Consider the following 10,366-nt stretch of genomic DNA (forward strand, 5'->3'; position numbering starts at 1 on the left):
GCCTGTAATCTCAGCATTTTGGGAGGCTGAGGTGAACAGATCACCTGTGGTCAGGAGTTCAAGACCAGCCTGGTCAACATGGTGAAACCCTGTCTCTACTAAAATTATAAAAAAATTACCCAGGCTTGGTTGCGGGCACCTGTAATCCCAGCTACTCAGGAGGCTGAGGTGACAGAATTGCGTGAGCCCAGGAGGCAGAGGCAGCAGTGAACCAAGGTCGCTCCACTGCACTCCAGCTTGGGTGACAGAGTGAAACTCCATCCCAAAACAACAACAACAAATGCAACAAATGTGAGTTTGTATAAGTGTGGTATCTTTTGTTACCTGTCAGACTGGCAATGACAAAGCAACATGGAGTTCTAATGTGGTGGTCTGTTCTGCCACTGCTATAAAGAAATACCTAAAACTGGATAATTTATAAAGGAAAGAGGTTTAGTTGACTCACAGTTCCACATGGCTAGGGAGGCCCCAGGAAACTTAAAATCATGGCAGAAGGGGAAGAGACACATCTTACACAGCACCAGGTGTGAGACAGCCAACAAGAGCAGGGAAAACTGCCTTATAAAACCATCAGATATTGTGAGAACTCACTATTACGAGAACAGCATGGGAGAAACTGCCCCATGATCCAATCACCTCCCTCAATCAACACTTGGGGATTACAAATCCTTCCCTTAACATGTGGGGATCACAATTTGAGATGAGAGTTGGGTGGGAACACAGAGCCAAACCATAACAGCTAGGATGAAAAAAAGGGGAACCATTTTGTTTTAGGAAAAGAGGTGTCTTTACTTGTGAAAAGTTCTTTAAAACTTACTTGGGATTGGCAAGAAAAAAAGAGATAGATAAACTCCTTTACTTAAGAAATGATCAAGGATTTAGGGATGGAGTCAGGAGAAGAAAATGTAAAGAGAATGGAGTAAAGCACCTTGTGGAAGAAATGGACAAGTAAAGCACCTTGTTGGGAGAAATGGACAAGGCTATTCTTTTAAAAATGAAAGTCGAATATTCAATTTTAAATTATTTCCCATATGGTTCTTCATTGATATAATTTCTGACATCATCTCCTGAATTACTAGTATAAGTCAACTAATGACAATGCCATGTGTGAGTGTTTTATCTGACAAGGCTACTAATTGCTCTTAATAAAAGTGGACCCTGGCTGAGTTAAGGCAAAAGGGGCTTATTTAAAGGAAATTGTTTGCTCATGGTGATCAAAAATAAACACAAAAGTAAAAACATATTAAGCAGTGCCATGTATTACTAAGAAAGCTAGAGAACTAGTCTTGAGACTAAATAGTGGAGAAAAACACCCTAAATCATGCCTCAAGCCTCTGCTATGCAAACACTATCACTGTAGAAAAAAAGGAGAGACCTTACCTTAGGTGTCATTCACTCCCAAATTAAATATTAATTAATGTGTGTCTGAATGATCATATGCCTCTTCCCTAGCACTAAGGAAGATTGCAAAAGTAAATTCTTTTTTCTTTTCTTTTTTTTTTTTTTTTGAGATAGGTTCTTGCTCTGTTGCCCAGGCTGGAGAGCAATGCAGTGGTGCGATCACAGCTAACTTCAGGCTTCACCTCCTGGACTCAAGTAATCCTCCCACCTCAGCCTCCTGTGTAGCTGAGACTATATGCACAAGCCATTATGCCTGGCTATTCCTTTTCTTTCTTTCTTTTTTTTGATATGGGGTTTTACGTTGCCTAGGCTGGTCTTGAACTTCTGGGCTCAAGGGATCTGCCCACTTTGGCATCCAAAAGTGCTGGCATTATAGGCATGAGCCACCATGCCTAGCTTTTAATTCTTATGGTAAGAAATAATATTAAACTCATATGATAATAAGAGAATTAAGGGTCTAGAAATAATTCTTATAGTAAGAAATGGACTTTGCCCCCTAGCAAGACTCATAACGAGTTGAATTTCCAGGCACCAGAATGAGTGAAAAATGACCACAAGAGTCTTATCTGGGGAAATATCAGGAAGTGGACATGTCCCACATTTGGCCTAATATCTGGACATTGACAAAGAATCAATTGCAAAACACAGAAGAGAACTAGCAAACTGAATCCAGAAACACACAGAAAAAAGAATTATATACCATGACTAAGTGGGATTTATCCCCAAAATGCAAGCTGGCCAATATCAGAAAATCAATTAATTTAATATACCTTATCATTAGAATAAAGAACAAAAATGACATAATTATATCAATACATGTGGAAAAAGCATTTAACAAAATCCCTTCAGGATGAAAACATTCAACAAAGACTAGAAAGGAACTTCTTCAACCTGATAAAAGATATGTCTTTTATCAGTCATCTCCCTCCAACTTCTCCCTCCTCAACTAAAATGTTAAGATTACAAGCGTGGGCATGGTGGCTCACTCCTGTAATTTCAACACTTTAAGAGGCCAAAGCGGGAGGATTGCTTGAGCCTGGTAGTTCAAAACCAGTCTAGGCAACATAGCGAGACTTCTTCTCTACCAAAAAGAAGAAGAAGAAGAAAAAAAAAAAAGTCCGGCATGCTGGCACAGGCCTGTGGTCCCAGATACTCCAGAGGCTAAGGTGGGAAGACTGCTTGAGCCTGGGAGGCTGAGGCTGCAGTTAGCCAAGACTAACTTTACACTTAATGATGCATGACTGAAAGCTTTTCTCCTAAGATCAAGAAGAAGAAAAGAATGTCTGCTCTCACCACTTTTATTCAACATTGTATTGGAAGTTGTAGAAATGGAAAATAGGCAAGAAAAAGAAGTAAAAGGCATTCAGACTGGAAAGAAAGAAAGAAAACTATATTTGTAGATGACATAATCTTGTATATAGAGAAGTCCTAAGGAATCCACTAAAACACTATTACAACTAATAAATAAGTTCAGCAAGGTTTCAGGCTACAAGATTTATATGCAGAATTAGTTGTATTTCTATATGCTTTAATAAACAATCTGAAAACAAAAGCAAGAAAACTGATGTAATAGCGCCATAAAGCATAAAATAATGACAAAAAAATAAACCAAAAAACTTTAAAACCTATACCCTAAAAACTACAAAGCATTATTAAAATAAATTAAAGAAGACCTACATAAATGAAAAAGCATGCTGTGTGCTGAATTGAAAGACTAAAATGGCAATACTTCTCAACTGATCCACAGATTCAACCTATTATTGTCAAAATCCCAGAAATTGACAAGCTGACCCTAAAATTTATATGGAAATTCTCTTGAATTTCCTTTAGAATAAGTTTGAATTTGCTTTAGAATAAACAAAACAACCTTGAAAAGAAAAAGCATATTTGAAGGACTCATACTTCCCAATTCCAAAATTTACTACAAATCTATAGTAGTCAAAATGGTAAGGTACTGGCATTAAAAATAGATATATAGACCGATGGAAGAGAAATAAACTCTCAAATTCATGGTTAATTGATTTTTTAAAAGGATGTCATGACAGTTCAACAGGGAAATGATAATCTTTCCAGCAAATGATGCTGGTACAACTGCATGTCCACATGCAAAAGAATAAAGTTGCATGTACCCAAAATTTATGCATATATATAGGCAAAAATACATGGATCAAAGACCTAACTGTATGAGCTAAAACTGTCAAATTATTGGAAGAAAACATAGGCAGAACTCTTTGTGACATTAGATTGTGACATTAGATTCTTAGATACGACAGACACCAAAGCACACGCAAGGAAAAAAAATAAAGGATAAATTGGGCATCATGAAAATTAAAAATATTTGTGCCACAAAGGACACCATCAAGAAAATGAAGACAATCCATAGAATGGGAGAAAATACTTGCAAAGCACATATCTGATAAGAGATTTGTATCTAGAATATGTTAAGAATTATTATAACTCAATAATAGAAAACCAAATAGCTCAATTAAAAGTGGGCAAATGATCTAAGTGACATTCAAAGAAGTACACAAATGACCCATAAGCACATGAAAAGATGTTCAGCATCATTAGCTAACAGGGAAAGGCAAATTAAAACCACAATGAGATACTAATTCACACTCAACAGAACGGCAATAACCAACAACACAGACTATTACAAGCGTTGTTGAGGGCATGAGGAAATTGGAACCCTCATGCACTGCTGGCAGGAATCTCAAATAGTGCAGCTGCTTTGGAAAAGCAGTTTGGCAGTTCCTCAAAAGGTTAGACATAGAGTTACCATATGACAATTCACTCCTAGATATATACCCAAGAGAAATAAAAATGCATCTACACAAAAACTTGTAAATGATGTTCATAACAGCATTATTCATAATAGCCAAAAAGTGGATATAACCCAAATGTTGTGGAGGTTGCAGTGAGCCAAGACTGGCCACTGCACACCAGCCTGGTCAAATGAGTGAGACCCTATCTCCAAAAACAAAAAAATAAAAGAAAAGGAGAAAATAAAAGAAAAAATGTTCTAAAATTGATTGTAGTAATGGTTGCACGTCTCTGTGAATGTACCAAAAACCACTGAAGTGTACACGTTAAATACATGAATTGTGTAGTGTGAGAAGTATATCCCATTAAAATTGTTATTTTTACAAAACGGAAAACAGAAATCAATTAAAGTGAGAAATTAAACCCAGAAATTACTAGAAATAAACTCCTGGAACTTTCAGAATCCCATGAAGGACTCTACCCCAAGACAAAGAACAGAAATTTTAAGAAAATCTTTACTCGTTTTTAAGGGACGAGTGACGTGTATATATGCAAGAGGACTACATTTGTCATAGTCCACTTAGTGTCATAGTCCACTTTGTGTAATGGAATATCTGAAGCTGGATAATTTATACAGAAAGTAGGTTTATTTGGCTTATGATTCTGGTGGCTGGAAAGTTCAAGATTGAGCAGCTGTATCTAGTGAGGACCTCATATTGCTTCCTTACACTCATGGTAGAGAGTGGAAGGTGGGGCAGGTGTATGCAAAGAGGCCACATAGTGAGAGAGGAAGCAAGAGAGAGAAACCGAGGAAGGCAGGCACTATTTAGCAAGCTGCTCTCTCCAATATAAAATAATCCAATCCTGAGAAAGGAAGAACTCACTGCAGCTGGAAGGCACTGATAACAATGTGGTCCCGTAACCCAAAATCTCCAAGTAGGTGTCACCTCTGAATGCCGCTGCCACATTGGGGATCGAATTTCAATATGAGTTTTGGGAAAATAATCACAACTAAACCATGGCAACATTATTGCTGGTGAGTATATGAGGAAACTGGCACTCTCATGCCCTGTTGGCGTATGGGCGAATTGGTACGATGTGTCAAATTTCTACACACGTGTACCATTTGGCCTAACAAACTCAGTGCAAAACAAGAATATACAAAGGTGTTCATCAGAATATTTTAGCAATATTGAAAACTGAAGATACTCTGTGTCCATCTACAAGCAGTGCTTCTCAATCCTAGCTGACTTTGTGCCCTTTTTATGATAAATACTTTCTAACACTCTCTTACAGTCCTGAAAGGAAAGTCATAGGCACATACAACAAAATATACATAACTGCAATGAGAAAAAAAGTAATTTATAACAAAATATGCATTTATCATGTAAATAGTCTAGACACAAAACATACTCTAGAGGGCAGTACCACCCAATTAAGAACTCTTTACCTATAGCAAACTGGTTAATTTATGTTACATCTCCCCCAACCCAAAAAAGGAATGACATACATCTAAATTCATTGACATAGTGTTTAATCAAAAAGCAGAAATTTGGATGGGTTTAGTAGCTCATGCCTATAACCAAAGCACCTTGGGAGACTGAGGAGGGAGGAATGCTTGACGCCAGGAGTTTAAAGTCAGCTTGGGCTACATAACGAGACCCTGTCTCTACAAAAAGGAAAACAACAACAACAAAAAAACAACCAGACATGGTGGTGTGCCTATAGTCCCAGCTACTCGGGAGGCTGAGGTGGGAGGGTCATTGATCTCAGGAGCTGGAGGCTACAGTGAGTTTGATTCTGCCACAGCATTCCTGCCTGGGTGGCAGAGCAAGACCCTGTCTTTATAAACAAAGTAAATGACAAATAAAAAATAAATTAAAAAAAAGCAGCAATTACGGCATAGTTCTATTTGTATAAATATACAGAAAAAGGTTTAAAAGAATGCTCACTAGGATATTGATGAATTGGCAAATTGTCTCCAGTTATGGGATTTAGAAATATTTGTATTTTCTTATGCATTTCAATGTTTGAATTTCCTTGCCTTTGTAAAAATAAAGAAAGTTTATGCCAAGTCCCATTTGAAGAATCACAACACAGATCTCTATGGTTCTGGAGCAAGGTCATGCCATCTGCAGTACCTACTTAAATCCTTTTGGTAAAATAGTTCCTGGCCTTTTCTAAGTGGCTGTTGAAGATGAAAAGGCAGGTTCTGGTGATCAGATGGCCTAGGCCTCTCCTAAGTTGCCTGGTGGTCATAACAGCCAAGCAGGTACCACTGGGCAGGAAGTTGGTGGTCCTGTACTGCAAGGATATCAGCATTTTCACCAACTTCTATAGAAACAAGTTTCAGTATTTAACCTTCCACAAGACCATAAGCATCAACTTTCTCTTTAGCCCCTACCACTTCTGGGTCTCTTCTATTTTTGGGTACCTAATCGCATCTTTTGGCTGAACCATGAGGGGCATATTGCCCTATAAGACCGAGTGAGGCCTGGATACCTTGGACCATATCAAGGTATTTGATGGGATCCACACCCCCTGTGCCCTCCCCTTTGCAAAAGTGGATGGTGATTTCTACTCTACTCAAGGTTGTGCACCTGAAGCCCACACAGAAGTCTGTCTACACTAGTATTGGCCCAATAAGCACATGGTAAGGGTAGCCATAGGTGCACAGATGGAGGTTACACATGGGCCTAATATTATGGCTTCCAATTAACAAGGCTGATCTAGCTACTGCCATTGTCAAATGTCCAATTTGCCAGCAATAGAGGCCAATGCTTGGTCCCCAATGTGGCACCATTCCTTCAGCAGACCTACCAGCTACTTGGTGGCAACTTGTATACACAGGACCCATTCCATCCTGGAAGTAGCATCAATTTATCTTTATTGGAATTTAAACATATTCCAAGTGGGATCTCCTGCCTGAAGGGTCTCAGATAGTACCACTGTGGGCTTAAAGTGTTTGATGCACTGACCTAGGATTTGGTGCAGCAGTGGGCACAGGACCATGGGCTCCACTGGTCCTACCATATACTACACCACCTAGAAACTGCTACTGATTGAGCATTGGGATGACCTGTTAAAGGTTTAGCTGGGGTGCTAGCTTGCAAAGAATACCCTGTAGGAGGCACCATATGCAAGGACTCAGTGCACTCTAAACTGATATTCATTGTATGGTATTGGGGTCCCAACAATGAGAATGCAAGAGTCTAGGAGCTAAAGAGTGGAAGTAGGAATATTTCCGTATACTATGATTCCCAGGGATTCACTTAGGGAAGTTGTACCTTTTTTCTCTATAAGTTAAGAGATTTGGCTACCAGAGAGAAAACGTTTCCACTAGTAGACACAGGAAGAGTCCCATTAAACTAGAGCTGCTGCCTGGTCATTTCAGTCTTCTCATTCCAAGATACCAGCAGACAAGGAGAGGAGTTACCATTCTGGTAGGGTAATTGATCTTGATTTAAGTAAGGTAGCTGTCCCACAAAAGATATAGGAAAGAGTATGTTTGATACCCAAGTGATCCATTTGTGTTTTTCTTGTTTTTTGCTTGCACAATTTACAATGTCCATGGAAAAGTCCAGCAGCTACAACCTTAGAAGAACAGCAATGAAGAACTTGGGCCCCTCAGTGAAGAAGGTTTGAGTTATTCTACTAGGTAAGCTACTGTCTTAGTGTGTTTCTGCCTATAACAGAAAGTTATTTCTTGTAGTTCTGTAGCCTATAAAATCCAAGATCAAGGTACAAGCCAATTTAGTGTTTAGTGAGGGCCCACTTCCTGGTGCCTTCTTGCTGTGTCTTCACATGGTGGGAGAGGCAAGGCAGCTGTCTGGGATCTCTTTAATAAAGACACTAATTCCATTCATGAGGGCTCTGCCTTCAAGACCTAATCACTTCCAAATCATCCACCTCCTAACACTATCACATTGGTGACTAGTTTCAACATACAAATTCTGGAGATACTCAAACATTCAGTCCATAGCAGCTACCTAGACCAGCAGAGAGGGCAATCTAGAATGGGTAGTGAAGGAAGGAGATGATCAGCATAAATTATGGCCCCAACCTAATCAAACTCCACAGATTCTGCACAGCAAAAGAAACAGTCATTAGAGTGAATCGGCAACCAACAGAATGGGAAAAAATTTTTGCAGTCTACCTATCTGGCAAAGGGCTGATATCCAGAATTTACAAAGAACTAAAACAGAACTACAAGAAAAAAACAAACAAGCCCATTCAAAAGTAGGCAAAGGATATGAACAGACACTTTACAAAAGAAGACATATATGAGGCCAACAAACATATGAAAAATGCTCATCATCACTGGTCATTAGAGAAATTCAAATCAAAACTACATTGAGATACCATCTCACGCCAGTTAGAATGGCGATCATTAAAAAATCTGGAGACAACAGATGCTGGAGAGGATGTGGAGAAATAGGAACACTTTTACACTATTGGTGGGAGCGTAAATTAGTTCAACCATTGAGGAAGACAGTGTGGCGATTCCTCAAGGACCTAGAAATAGAAATTCCATTTGACCCAGCAATCCCATTACTGGGTATATATCCAAAGAATTATAAATCGTTCTACTATAAGGACACGTGCACACGAATATTCACTGCAGCACTGTTTACAACAGCAAACACCTGGAACCAACCCAAATGTCCATCGATGATAGACTGGACAGGGAAAATGTGGCACATATACACCATGGAATATTATGCAGCCATCAAAAACGATGAGTTTGTGTCCTTTGTAGGGACGTGGATGAACCTGGAAACCATCATTCTCAGCAAACTGACGCAAGAACAGAAAATCAAACACCGCATGTTCTCACTCATAGGCGGGTGTTGAACAATGAGAACACATGGACACAGGGAGGGGAGCATCACACACTGGGGTCTGTTGGGGGGAAATAGAGGAGAGACAGCAGGGGGTGGGGAGTTGGGCAGATAGCATGGGGAGAAATGCCAGATATAGGTGAAGGGGAGGAAGGCAGCAAATCACACTGCCATGTGTGTACCTATGCAACAATCTTGCATGGTCTTCACATATACCCCAAAACCTAAAATACAATAAAAATAAAATAAAATTAAAAAATTATGGTCCCAAGAGCAGCTTTCAAGGCTGTAATTAATCCCACCAACCTTCTTCTACTAAATTTATTGGAAGCGCAACAGAACTTTGGAAGAGCTGCTCCTAGATCTTATATTTAGAGAGGTAGACAGTAGTGGGTATCTTGCATGGTGTACAGTAGATTTCCCCGAGTCCAGGACTGAGGCAGTCATTCCACCAAATGCTGAAAGTGTTCAAGGCTGACAACTCTCAACTGAATCCTTCACCAGGACTTACCCTCTGCTGAAGAGGGCCTCCTCACCTTTCTATGTGCAGCCAAAATGATTGGTCAACGAGATGGCATAGTCTTCAGAGTTCCCTATAGGAATGACTGAGGCCTCTGCTGGACTTCACTGTAGGTCAACTTCTTCCTTTGTCTAAGCCTGCTTTCTTTATTCTCTCTCTAGGTGGATCCTAAGAGCACTTCCCAGTGAAATTTCTGCACTCTAATACTTTATGTCAAAGTGTTTCCCAGGGAATTTGACCTGTGACAGTTTCCTTTCCCCACATATCCCTTAACTGCCAAGACCCTTACTACTGTAAATTTTTAAAAAACCGAAATGCTTAAATAATGAAGGGGACTTATTGGCTCACATAACTAGTCAGGTACCAGAATTTATTTGATCAGTGGCTTACCCATTTCAACAAGAAACTAGTTTTGCTCCACCTCCCTGCTAGGCCTTCCACAGAGGCAGCATTATTCCATAGATAAGCTAGTTCATAACAGGGTAGCTGCAGTAATTCCAGGTTTAAATTCTCACCTCTCATCATCCAAACGGAAGAGAGCAAGCTTTTAGTAGCTTTATCTGAAGAACAAGAAAGTCTTTCTCAGAGTCACCAGCTCTTCAAGTATTACTGATGCAAACTGACCAAAGGAATGTTTGGGTTTCCTAAACTATCCACTGTAGCAAGAAGTGTAGGATTACCTTGAATGGTCTAAAATAGCCAGGGCTGATTCCTGGAATTGGTGTCATGTTTTAATCCTTACCCGCCCCCCACAATCACATGACTAGTACACAAGGGGTTAGAATGGAAGGGATGTTGTAGAGGCAAACTCTATTGGTTTTCTAGGGCTGCCATAAAAAAA

The sequence above is a fragment of the Cebus imitator genome, unplaced genomic scaffold, assembly GCF_001604975.1.
Source record: "Cebus imitator isolate Cc_AM_T3 unplaced genomic scaffold, Cebus_imitator-1.0 Scaffold2, whole genome shotgun sequence".
Classification (NCBI taxonomy): domain Eukaryota; kingdom Metazoa; phylum Chordata; class Mammalia; order Primates; family Cebidae; genus Cebus; species Cebus imitator.